The sequence below is a fragment of the Syngnathoides biaculeatus genome, chromosome 16, assembly GCF_019802595.1.
Source record: "Syngnathoides biaculeatus isolate LvHL_M chromosome 16, ASM1980259v1, whole genome shotgun sequence".
NCBI classification, from domain to species: domain Eukaryota; kingdom Metazoa; phylum Chordata; class Actinopteri; order Syngnathiformes; family Syngnathidae; genus Syngnathoides; species Syngnathoides biaculeatus.
In genome coordinates this window covers 11960072-11973461 of record NC_084655.1, presented here as the reverse complement: position 1 = coordinate 11973461, position 13390 = coordinate 11960072, and positions in this window count along the sequence as shown.

The window sequence follows — 13390 nt, the reverse complement described above, 5'->3', positions numbered from 1 at the left end:
TCAGATGAGTGCGTTCATTCTGGAGAAGGAGGACGGCATTCCAGTCCGAGGGTCGGTGGGAAGACCAGATCTGAGGATGGGGTGGAATCGGCAGCCGTAGGTCACGTGAGGCAGGAGATTGCTGAAGATTGAGGGGCGAGGAGCTGCTCTGGGGAGTGGAGGCAGATGCGCCAGAGGAGTTTGGAAAACTGGATCTGATGGAATGTAGAAGAGAGACCGGAAACTGTTGAAGAGTTTAAGGATAGGATGAGGTTTTAGAGGGAAAATTAACGAGAATAAAACACCCCCAAAAAACATCCACATAAAGCAGTATCAATGAAACACTTTAAAATGATACATCCTCTCCGACCTTTTGTGACAACTGATATCACAAGTGGGTTGGAGGGAAGTCATATGTGAAATTGGGATAGATAACTGTTGTGGGAGAGATCCCAGATTGAGGGTAAACCACTACGAGGTCTGGCATGTGAACAAAAAAAACTCTGAAACAGGATTGTGTTCTCAGTATGGTTCTGTCTGCTTTGCAGTTATTTGGTGGTTTGAAGTTTGAAGCACGTGTGTAAAGGGTTACGCTCATGCCAGAGAGTATGCGAAGCATTAGGATGATTAGCATGGGACCCAATGACAGAAAAGGGCACACATTTTTTTGTTTTTAATTCAATTTCCTAATTTATTGTAGTCATTATTATTCCTTCAACAGGAAATGTAACTATCGCTGCAGGCAGGCATGGAGATATGTCAGAGTTAAAGGGGAGTGCAAACGGTGGTGCACCGCTTAAGTTTGAGTGTTGGGATCTGTGACTTGCCCAAAAAAAATAAAAAGAATCCAATTCATCACAGTCACTAGATTATTAAATGTATTAATTTGTCTGGATTGCTACAGATAAGCCGTTTTGCTAGTTGAAGTTGGCTGGAGCAAGTTTTGCTTTGGTCAATCGGAGGGTGGAAAACTGCTGACATCATCGAGGACCACCTGGCTTTAAGGATGAATCTATTCATCCATCCATTTTCTTAGCTGCTTATCCTCATAAGGGTCGCGGAGAGTGCTGGAGCCAATCCCAGCTGTCAACGGGCATGAGGCAGGGTACACCCTGAACTGGTTGCCAGCCAATCGCAGGGCACTTTAAAGGAGGAATCCGAACTCTAATAAACAAACACGACCATTGCTGAGACAACACTCCTGATTCTGATGGCATTGGTCACTGTAGCACACACAGGGTAGAGGCTGAAATCTTATGGCACAAAAAAAAAAAAAATACTAACACCTATCTGAGAGAAATACATTATAAAGACAATACGCTGTTGGGAATAAGTTGATGCCATTTCGTGGCGCAAGTATTAGAACTTAGGCTGTCGATGTTTTCAGTCCATTCCTCTGATTGTGTTTAGGCCAGCAGAGAAGGCCTTGCTAGCCCTGACAGTTTGCCACAAGAAATGAGCAGTGGCTGCAGCTGATTTCGCCGTGCTAAAAATTTCCACTCACTTTCTACGCCATTACTTTTTAACGACAATTTTATACCCGATGATAAGCCTGATAAAGGGCTACCATTGCCTCTTGCATATTGTGGAAATGCTGTCAGTTGCAGTACACACACATACAGTAGAATGCAAACACAATCGATTTTCAATCATTGGACTTGTAAACACTTCATTCATGTTAACAAGATGGAATATAAACAGTTTGAACTGCTTCGCGAGAGCCAAGCTCTCGACCTCACAACCTTAAAGAGATTAAATAAACAACACGGTGATAAATGCGTGGTCAGAAATGCGTTGTGAGATGCAAGTGAAGATGGCGTTGAGTGGAGCGTTAAGCAGAGGGAAGAGTGAGGCAAAAAAGAGACTGCATAGAGAGGAGAGAATGCGGTCGAACCCGATTGTGTCCTGGGCGTGTCGACCCCACCTTGAGGTGAGGTAGAGCAAGCTTTGCACTGTAGCGTACTTACATTGTAATAGAACATTCCCTGACATCCTTTGCACTGAATAAAACTAGTGGACATGCAACTTTTTTTGGGCCACTTGGATGATGCAAGAAGTGTCTTGCTACCACTGCCTACTTGTCTGAGGGGGAGGAGCGGGGGGGGGGGGGGGCATGGACTTGGCTAACAAGACGCTGTTTTGAACCAAGCACAAGTCAACTAATCACATGCCTGTGTAACTATTGAGGAGACCAATGGGGTAGCTTGCTCAACAAACAGCCCTTTGTCATACTGCAATGCCGACGAGTACTGGAAAAACCAGAATCATAAAGGACACTTTGAACAGTGTAATATTGTGCGTGTGCGCGCGCGATACCGAATGCCGAGCGCACATGTAGAAGTAACGAACCCGTGAAATTAAACGCTCCGTAGCACGACGACTTCAGGGTCGTCGTATGAGGTCCCCGTTTGGAAATTACTGCGGGATTATATGAGAAGTGAAGGCAGGGCACAATCTGCTGCTATTCAACGCACACAACAGAGCTATGTAACGCTTTGACATTTTTATATTTCCCCAGAATGAGTTATGCGCCCTGTCACGATAAGAATTTCAGTAGCTTTGCACAATGAAATGTGCCCTTATTAGAGCCACAATGCCTCTTCCCCTCATTTGAATCGCTATTCTGAGATTTTCATCTGCTTGACATAAGCCTCAGCTCAAGTATAATTTCATTCGCCGGCCAAGGGATGTAGCATGGCATGTGACAAATGTTTGTTGGGTGATAATTCCTTGATGAAGGTGTTTGTGAAGGGAGGGAGCCTTTTCGACGTCTGTGGGAAGTCAAGGAGCGCGCGCATGCCAGACGAGCAAGCCCGACCACAGCCAATAAGACTGCCGCATTACACAATAGTAAAACTCCTCGTCTGTGGTTTCTTATTCAATCCGCTCATTCCTTTGCTGCCTTCCACGTCACACCCTGCCAAAACAACATAGAAATCCTAATTTAAAAAAACAAACAAGAGCGCGTCTACTCAAAGCAGTTTGAAATATTCTGGACTTTGAGGCGGGAGGTTTTAAGTTAGGAGGGTAAGATCAGGGCCTCAAAGGTTCATTTTTGTTTTGGAGAGGGAGTCTGGCGGCGCTACTGGCCTCGCTTTCCGGTGTGGGCGAGCTGCTTTTGATGATAATAATATCGCTGCTGCACGGGCTTGCTCCTGAGTGACACATTCGCATGTTCTCACAAATTTAAATGCGCACGCTAAACATGCGGCATACACATCTGGCTCGTGACACATCGTCTACCGAGACAAACAAAGGCAAACACTTACTCATTCACCAAGGGAGTCACACAGAAATTTTTTTTTTTCCTTCCTGCACACAGAATTGTTCATCAGTTTTATTTCTCTATAGCTATGTCTTATTTGTTTATGTTGTTGCCCAGTATGAAGTTTTACTCCTGCAGGAAAACTTTACACAATGTAATTGAGTATGCTTGTTATTTCCGGGGACCTTCAGCTTTGTGCATATTCGGACAAGAATAAGAATGATGTACATGACGATTTTCAAAAATGTTGTGCTATCGACTGTTTTCAACCACGTGACTACATCCGGGGCACCTGGCCATGTTGGATGGGTTCACTCTACTGACGCGCCGTTCACTCTAATGCTTTTGCATACAGACCGGAGATAGACAAATGCTCGTACGACTGTTAAAAGTGACGCATGGTGGCTAAAAACACTTTGGAAAGTTATTGGGGCTCATTAGATGCTGTTTCAAGAAACCGTTACGACAAGAAGTGTGCTTTGATTGACAATATCGACCCATATGCCTTGGAGAAACATAAATGGAGCACCCAAATGTGGGCGTCGGCAACGTACCCAGACATCATCAAATATCTCCTCTTCTCGAAAAGCACTTATACTGTGGACCAGCTAAAGAATTACAAAGGTCTGGAGGCCTACAACCAATTCATCAAATTAAATTTATAAATTAAATCTTTATATCTGTTATATTTCAGTCATCTGCTAAAATCATTTAAGTTACACCCCCCCCCCCCCCCCCCAATATTCACACAGCACCCCATAATGACAGAAACGGGAGATGGCAGAAAGTTCTAGAAAGTCAATAATCACTGCAGCGCCCCACCAGTTGGGGCTGTTGGTGGAGTGCCCCCATAGAAGCCTCTTCTCAGTGCAAGTCACATGAAAGCACCTGAAGGACACTAAGATGATGACAAATAAGATTCTCTGGTCTGAACAGACCAAGAACGGACTTTTTGGCCTTAATTTTAAGCAGGATGTGTGGACCATCACCTGTCCAATAGAGTCCCCACAGTGAAGCATGGTTGTGTCACCAACATGCTGTGGGGAGTGTTTTTCAGCTGCAGGAACAGGACGACTAGTTGCAATCAAAGGAAATATGAATGACGTCAAGTGCAGGGATATCGTGGATGAAAACCTTCTCCAGAGTCCACAGGACCTCAGACTGGTGCCAAGGTTCACTTTCCAACAAGACAGTGACCCTAAGCACAAGCTTAAATAACGTACCAGAGCAGTTTCAGAACACTGGTGGCTGCTCTTGAAAGGGCCAGCCAGAGTCCTGACTTAAACCCAGTTGAGCATCTCTGGAGAGACCTGAAAATGGCTGTCCACTAACATTCACCATCCAACCGGACTTGAGAACTTCTGCAAGGAGAAATGACAGAGGATCCCCAAATCCAGATCTGAAAAACTTGTTGGATCATTCCCCAAAAAAAAAAAAAAAAAAAACTCATGGCTATATTAGCTCAAAAGGGCATCTACTAAACACTGAACAAAGGGTCTGAAAACCTTTAGCTGTGTGACACATCAGTTTTTCTTTTGCTATAACATGAGGTACTGTGTGCACATTAATGAGGGAAAAAAAATCAACTTAAATGATTTTGGCAAATGACGCCAATATGTATAGAAAAGATGGACATTTTTTAAGGGGATACATGCAGAAATCAATAGACAAAAGGATGCATGCTGGTCTAAATAAATCTACTGTAATTTCCGTCTTATAAGCCCTGACTTTTTTCACACACTTTCAACCCTGCTATTTATGCGGTGATGCTAGTTTGTGCATTTTTTTTCCCAACGCCCGCAAGGGGGCATTCGAGCAAAAAAGGTAAGAGCGAGCCAAGGAAGTGACATTTACCAGTCCGGCCCTTTTAGAGCTGCGCTAATGTGTTCCTGCCGCATCTCAGTGATTTTTACTGGTATGTTTTTTAAATTTTTTCAACGGCCCTGTTAGCGTGGCGCAATTAGCATTAAACTCTCTGTGTACCGTCTTTCTTTGTAAATATCTCAAGTTTCAATGTGGGTTTCAGTGTGGGCACTTGCGGCTTTTACACAGCTGGGGCGTATGTATGTACCAAGTGGTATTTCTTTTACAAATGTACTGGGTGAGGCTTATAACCAGGTGCGTTCTGTAGGCCAGGAATTATGATATTATTCATTTTGACATACACAGGACAATCAATTATGGCACTGAAGCCCAATCCCAAATTCATGTGTAACAAGTGGGCCAACTCCCATCTCCAAAATGGCTCCACCCGCGAAAACGGGCGTCGCCTCATTGTAGTTTAGAGAGAGATGAATAAAAGTCCAATAGTGCTTTAGCTTGGGTGCCCCAGCATCTGCATGTTCGTGAATGTTATCTAGAATCTGTTTGGAATTAGCCAAAATCTGTGGAAAACCACAATTTCTGTTTAAAAAAAAAAAAGTATCCAGAACAAGCGAAAACTCCCATTTAAAAAGTTCCTAGATTTTGTTGCAGCCATAAAAACGCGCTGCCCCATGCTCATTCTTAGTGACTCACTAGTAAAGAATCTATGTTTGTATGTATGGAAAACAAATATCTAAGTCTAGAAAGAGCTAAGACAAAAAAAAAAGAAGATGAAAACCAAGTGAGGAAAAAGGTTCACTGAAAATGTGCTGAAATTCCAATTAAATCATCAAACATCAAATAAGCAAATTTCTAATCATTTGCATCACTCCTGTTGCCAGCTTTCCTCTGGGCTGAAGAAAATTGGAAAATTGAGGAATCCATAAAAAATGAAGAAGACAAAAATCTTAGTGGCTACTGTCGAGCTCACATGAGGCCTTCGTGTTTTTGCTACATTACGGCCTCCAGTGCGGCCAAGCCACTGTTTACATTCAGTTTCAAAAATGGAATACCTCACATTTGCCCAGGCTGACCCGTTTCCATGGTTACTGGCCAGCGGTTTTTCATTCTTGATTCACTACTTCACCCCCACTGCTGTGTTGTTTTTTTTTTTTTTCTGCGTCGGCATAACTACGCTCAACTGCAGTTTGCCCTCACGTGATTTCAGTCCTTTTCGGGAACATTTGGGCTCCGCCTGCTTCCGGATGGGTGCCACCTCTGCCTCCAGAAGTCTCTCTCTCTCTCTCTCTCTCTCTCTCTCTTCTCTCTCTCTCTCTCTCTCTCTCTCTCTCTCTCTCTCTCTCTGAAATGCAGACATGCACACTGTATTCTCACTTCCACTCGAAAGAAAACAACTCCGGGCTGTAACTAGGCAACTCTAAAATATGAGTCATCCAACTGCCGCACCCATCGTATTCTGATCGGCCTCTCTTCCTCCGAAACACACACACACACACACACACACACAAAACAGTTTAGGACTGACTTGATGACTTATGAAGTCTTCAAATTTAGTTCAACAACATCAAAAACAAAAAAAGAAGGATAAAGTTGTCACTCCCAACTAACTTGTGGCACGTCACAAAATGAGAAATAGTACCGGTTGCCCCCTTGATCCCATGATGACAACAGCATGACCCAAGGCTTGCTTGTGTCTGGTTGCCAGACAGTGGAAAGCAGCGATCTTATCAAGTTTAAACAAGGGAGATGGAATTTCCACTACATTCTCAATACGAGCTTAATCTCTCCTCATCTCTCTAAACTAAACTTTATGGCTCGATAGATAGACTGATAGACAGATAGCTAGCGAGGTAGATAGCGAGGTAGGTAGGTAGGTAGGTAGGTAAGTAGATAGATAGCTAGATAGATAGATAGATAGATAGATAGATAGATAGATATAGATAGATAGATAGATAGATAGATAGATAGATAGATAGATAGATAGATAGATAGATAGATAGATAGATGATAGATAGATAGATAGATAGATAGATAGATAGATAGATGGATGGATGGATGGATGGATGGATGGATGGATGGATAGATAGATAGATAGATAGAGAATGCAGTAGGGCGTCCTCTAGTGGAAAGAACAGAGTATTGCTTATAAAAGTGTATAAACATTTATTATGAAACCACTAATTATAATTGAAATAATCATGCATAGTAGAATTCATTATATATTCATAAAAAAATACAATATTTTTCAAACACTTTTGAACACGTGTCCATGTGTCTGTTAGATAAATAAATAAACGCGACTCATAAAAGTTTTACCATCCCTGCAGGATATGCAATAAAATTGGATGTATGGCATAAGCGATAATGGAACGTAAAGTAAGTAAAATTCAAAAAATCAAATTTTTGCTGCATATATGTATGAGTATCATTTTTTTTTTACCCCTTACAGGTGAAAACATTGTACTTTCAACTCGTTGTGAAAATATGTTCATTACTTTTGTCAACCTCAGTTGACGACAACATGATTTTAAAGAGCTTCAATGAATCTGCAGCAACGCTACAGATTCAGACTCAAAATCTTCTGCATCCATTATTTGAGAGGAATGTTTGAACTCTGTTCCAAAAGTGATTAATGGCAAATGTGTTGTGTCTGCTGCCAGCATAAAAACCACCAACTTCAGGCAATTAAAAAAAAAAAAAGAAATCCCCATTGATCTTAACTGAAAAAATACACACACATGTGGTCTGTACATTCAGTTGTTATTAGACACTTTACATTTTTTTGTTTGTCAGTTCACAACTTTAATCAGGCAATGTCTCCATTGTTTTTTCTTCTTCTCAGTCCAAGCATAAAGCAATTTAATAAATAAAGGCAGCAGTTAGATGAGCAATAGTTGCAGATGATTATTCCGGTAACCTGATATAATTTTCCCCTGTTTTCCAATCAAATAGTATTTACATACGCACACACAGATGCACACATTTAGTTTACTACATTTTAAATATTTGCAACAGACGTGAAACCTTTTTTCTCACTACAGGTAACTTAAATTTCAGTCAGTACTTCTTAAAAGTTTTATTTATTTATTTCCATCCAATCATCCATCCATTTCTTAGCTGCTTAGCCAATCGCACCCCACATAGAGACAACAGCTGCACTCGCAGTCGCACCTACGGGCAATTTAGAGTGTCCAATTAATGTTGCATGTTTTTGGGGATGTGGGAGGAAACCAGAGTGCCCAGAGAAAATCCACACAGGCACGGGGAGAACTTGCAAACTCCACACCGGCGGGTCTGGGATTGAACCCGGGACCTCAGAACTGTGAGGCCAACGCTTTCCAGATGATACACCGTGCCATCTTCATTTGTTTATTTATTTATTTATTTGTTTGTTTGGTTAACATAACAAAGAAGTCGACCAATTCCTCGTTAATGTAAGAGTTTGATTCTCCCAGTCCAGTCCCAACTTCATCCCCAACATTTTGATACATACAAACAAACTGAAGATGGTGATGCATTTGAAACGCAAAAGATCTCACATTGCTGTTTTCATACTTACCCCTATCTTAACAATAACTCTTCCCTATGCAATCTGTAAACCGACGTCTCATCATTCCCACCCCAATTTTAATCTGACCTCTTTAAACACAGGAATACCGGTGCGACAGAAACAAAGTCACCAAAATCATTTCAGCCGAGAAGACATAGAGAGACATCAATTACGTTCGGGCAGGCAAGTCGAAGACTCTACTACGATATTTGTAAAAGTTACAGGCAACTTTCAGACCAATGGCAGAACATGGAGTCAAAGTTCTAACCAAAAGACGGACCATAAGCCCAAACACAACATGGCATCATCTTCCGAAATGTCCCGAACCTTTGATAAATCCGGTGACGGCGCACAGAAAATGGAAAGAGAAGCGACTGGTGTTTCTGTGAAGCTTCCAAACAACGACTGCAACCCAGGTCAAATCCGACGTGTGGTCTGTGCAAAGTTTTTCATCAGTGATCAACTTGAAACAAACGTTCCTCATTTGGACCGCCAGTCTCATTCAGATGTTGCAGGTAAGAACAGACAGCAGGTGTGCATATGTTTATCTTTTCTTACAAATAGCTTTGCTTGTGGGGCTTCTTGCGATGAATCTTACCATGGGTTGTGTTTGAGAACTTTCAAAATATGTCCCTGACGCTGAATGTCTGTTCGTTTAGTTTCAAAAGCGCTTCTCCTCATCAAGGTGAGCTGAAGCCAATGGACAGGTTTCCAATTACGCCATCTTGTGTGTCACAGAGGTCAGAGAAAACAGGTGATGGGTGAAGCGTGGCGGTTTTTTTTTTTTTTTCTATCGTTAATTTATCCGATTGGTCTGAGGCTGGTGGTGGTGACGTTATTAGAAACCTATCCATTCTAGCTGACTTTTGGTACACCTCTTGGGAAGCCATTTGTACATTTTTGATATCCTTAACATCCATCTCAAAGAAAAGCAAAGCAAATTTATTTGTATAGTGAATTTCATACACAAGGTAACTCAATGTGCTTTACATGATTAAAGGCATTTGAAAACAAAGAGATAAAACATTTAAAATGGGATAAAAACAATGAAAATGACAAACACAAAATTAAAAATAAGACAGCTAAAACTTCGTACAGTGCAAGTAATATGATCAAAAAGGGGATATATTATAAAAAGCATGAGAAAGAAAGAAGAGTTTTCAACCTGGATTTAAAAACATTCACACTTGGGGCTGACCTCACCTCTGTTGTCAAGGGCCGTATACTATACGAAGTACGCATTTTTTTTTTTTTTTTTGTGTGTCCTCATTGGTAGAAAAATGCGGTGTTTTAGTAGAACAACTCTGGCACATTAGTAGAAATAGTGGACTGTGGTTCCCCATCTACACTATTCGGTCCGACTCGTAGGAGGCTACTAGTGTGTGATACATCTACTAGTTGGACCTAGTCGTGTTATAAGTACTGCACAATAGTTTTTCTAGTCAGGTTTAATGTAAGAGTAATTTTACTAAGAGTTGTCCGAATAGTGCAATGAATTTTCTTAGTAGTGAGTAAAAGATGTGCTCGTAAATGGACCTGATTTTTGTATTCAATAAGACAAATTGGTTAATAACAATGCTTGATGAATCCTCAGTGAACAGATTGGATAGGATTAGAAATGAGTTTATTAGAGGAACAGCCAAAGTTGGATATTTGGGAGACAAGGTTAGAGAGAGCAGACTTCGATGGTTTGGACATGTCCAGACGCGAGGGAATGAGTATATTGGTAGAATGATGGCAAAAGAGCGAGAGGAAGACCATAAAAAAGGTTGTGGATGTTGTGAGGGAGGACATGAGGACAGTGGGTGTTAAGAGAGGAAGATGCAGGAGATAGGCTTAGATGGAAAAAGATGACACGCTGTGGCGACCCCTAACGGGACAAGCCGAAAGAAAAAGAAGAAGAAGATGATGAATCCTCAGTGGGTTTACAGTGTTAGAATGTCTTGCAAGTTCTACTTACCGTTAGACAGCGTTGCAACATTCTTCTGTCGTGTGACTGCTGTGACTTGTCAGTCCGCTCGCAAGGAAAAGGCACCGCGAGGATGGCAGCTGAGCAGCCGGGTAGCTCAGAGGAAACGCGACAGAAGCAGCAGCCTGAGGTGGATTGTGCCCACGACGCCACGACCCTCACTGTCAGGAGGAGGCGAGCTGTACACCTCCTGCCGGACCGAAGTGAAGCTTTAGCTTCCTGCGGGTTCATTTTGAGACTTTTGCTCTTCCTGCACACTTGCCTCGATTTTCTTTTGAATTACTTTGTACATTTATTTGTATTTCACTGAACTAAGCCTTTTTTGTGTGTGTAGAAATCAGAGAATAAATCATCCATTCGCCTCTCCAAGCTACCCCCTCAGTGTGGCTACTCTGTGGAGACCACATGGCGAGACCTCAGCTTGATGGCTCAGTACGGTGCCTGTGATGTCGCATGACGGGTACAGCAAGTTTCACAGAACACATTCTGTGTGTAGGTGGCAGTGCCAGGCCTGAGAAAAGGGTATTTTACATTTCCATTCCTAACCGCACCCCTCCTCGCACATCAATAATACATCTACAGTAGTTTCAATGTCCCCAAAAAGAAAGATTTCCATTGGCTTGGGAGACACTTATGTGTTACCTCTGCTGTGGAGGGGGACTCCAGTCAAGATGTCATGCCTAGTCTCTCCCATTGAGCCTCCGGCCGGCCATGAGCCCTCCATCAGTCTGTTGTTCCCTTCGTGCCACGAATGTCAGACTCCCTCCTGCAAAAAATGTGAGGGTTAAAGGTCAGCCATATTAACACAAGGTAGCAACTTGAATGGAATATTTATGACTTGTCTGCAAGTTTCTTGACTTAACTGTTATGTAGTTCAAGGAAAATTGAGCCCTATGTTGTTACTGACTCGGCAGTGTGGCTACACTTTCAGCAGACAAGATCCAGATAAGTTCATTGCTGCTCCAGTCATTACATGTGGCATCGCAGTAAGGGGAGGTCTACTTGTATTTTTCTCAACACTGATAATTGCCAAATATCCAACTTGATTAGATAAAATTTAGGAATATCAAGTTATCCTTATCAATTGGTCAAAATGTTTTTCAACATATTATACAATCTACCCTAATAACACGGTGGAGCAGCTGGTAAAGTGTTGGCCTCACTGTTCTGAGGACCCGGGTTCGATCCCGGCCCCACCTGTATGGAGTTTGCATGTTCAGCCCGTACCTGCGTGAGTTGTCTCCGGGCACTCTGGTTTCCTCCCACATCCCATAAGCTTGGAACATCAATTGAAGAGTTTGTTTTCAAAACAAGACAGGCATTTTTTTCAGATTTACGAAACTCGCGCCAAAATTATCCAGCTCCGAATGGATAATTTTGGCGCGAGTTTCGTAAATTTACCTGTTACCCTGCCTCCTGCCCGTTGACAGCTGGGATGGGCTTCAGCACCTTTGTGAGGATAAGCGGCTAAGAAATTGGATGGATGGATGGATGGAAGTCATCCTTATCAATTGGTCAAAATATTCGGTACACCTATACAATCTAATGCAAAATTTGAAAAAAAAATCAATAGCTGGTTTTAATGCCATAAATACTGTACATGTTACTGTACTTTAATTGGTACAGACTCTCACCCTCCCATCAGAATTCTGTAAAGTATTTTGATGCTTGAACTCTTCCTGGATCAACAGATCCAGAAATTGTGGCTTTAAATCAGTCATATGCAGATTTATAAGGGTTGTCTGAACAGCATGATATTGCTGGTTCTCTGGTTCAAATTCAGACTGTCACGATTCAACCCCCAAGCCATGCCTTCAATTCATGCTACCGCTACTAGCATCACCCCAAAACCCTTCAATCTGATCCACCCGCAGGTTCTGATCCAGGCCCTGTGGCTCCAAAATACCATAACATGGAGTCTCTCGAGTTATTCCACCTCAATCGACAGTCTGAAGCTCTGACGGGATTCTCTCAAGCACCACGCCAGTGTCTATACCACAACTTCTATTTTCCACATATTACTTGGAGTGACTCAAATTCATTGCCTCGTCTCTGTCCAAAAAGAGACATGACAACAAGGCCCTCTGATCGTCAGGAGAAAAACAAGATGAGGGGTCCTGTTTCTCCACCTCCTTGGCCTTCCATCAGTACAACACATGAGTTGGAACCTTCTTTGGGAGACCCCGGTAAAATCGAAAAATATCCTCTCAAAAAATTGAACTCTAAATTGATCCAAAGTCCTCTTTCTGCAGGTGATGAAGTACAGCCAAATCATATGGAGGGTAAATCCATGGCTGCGTCTAATGCAGGTTTCCTTTCTTTTCTGGAGTCAAGCACTCCTCAGATGGCTCCGTTTCGGCAAGCTTTCTTAGCTACTTACTTGTCGGACCATCCTTCCCCTCGTGTGTACTCCCACCACCCTCATCACTACTATCAGAGTTATCCTGTGGATCCACCTTCATCTAAAGAAAGTGATTGCTTTAGGAATTTATTGCTGTCTTGTACCGTGGTTTGCCATTTAGCTTATAAGACTGTTAGGCTATTTTGTTTGTATTGATTGTGTATCCACGTGCATTGTACCGTAATGGCTATTTTGGTAACCCGCTAGATGGCAGTACAGTCTTCACTCTGTAGTGGGTTCACCCTGACACCTTTCCTACAGTTACACCTATTGAAAGAATTCCTATTGATATTATAGTAACGATTACCTGCCCTATTTACCTTTTGCCGACATTAACTGCAAATATTAGATTGCACCCTAAGCGGCACGGTGGCTCAGCTGGAAAGTGTTTGCTTCACAGTT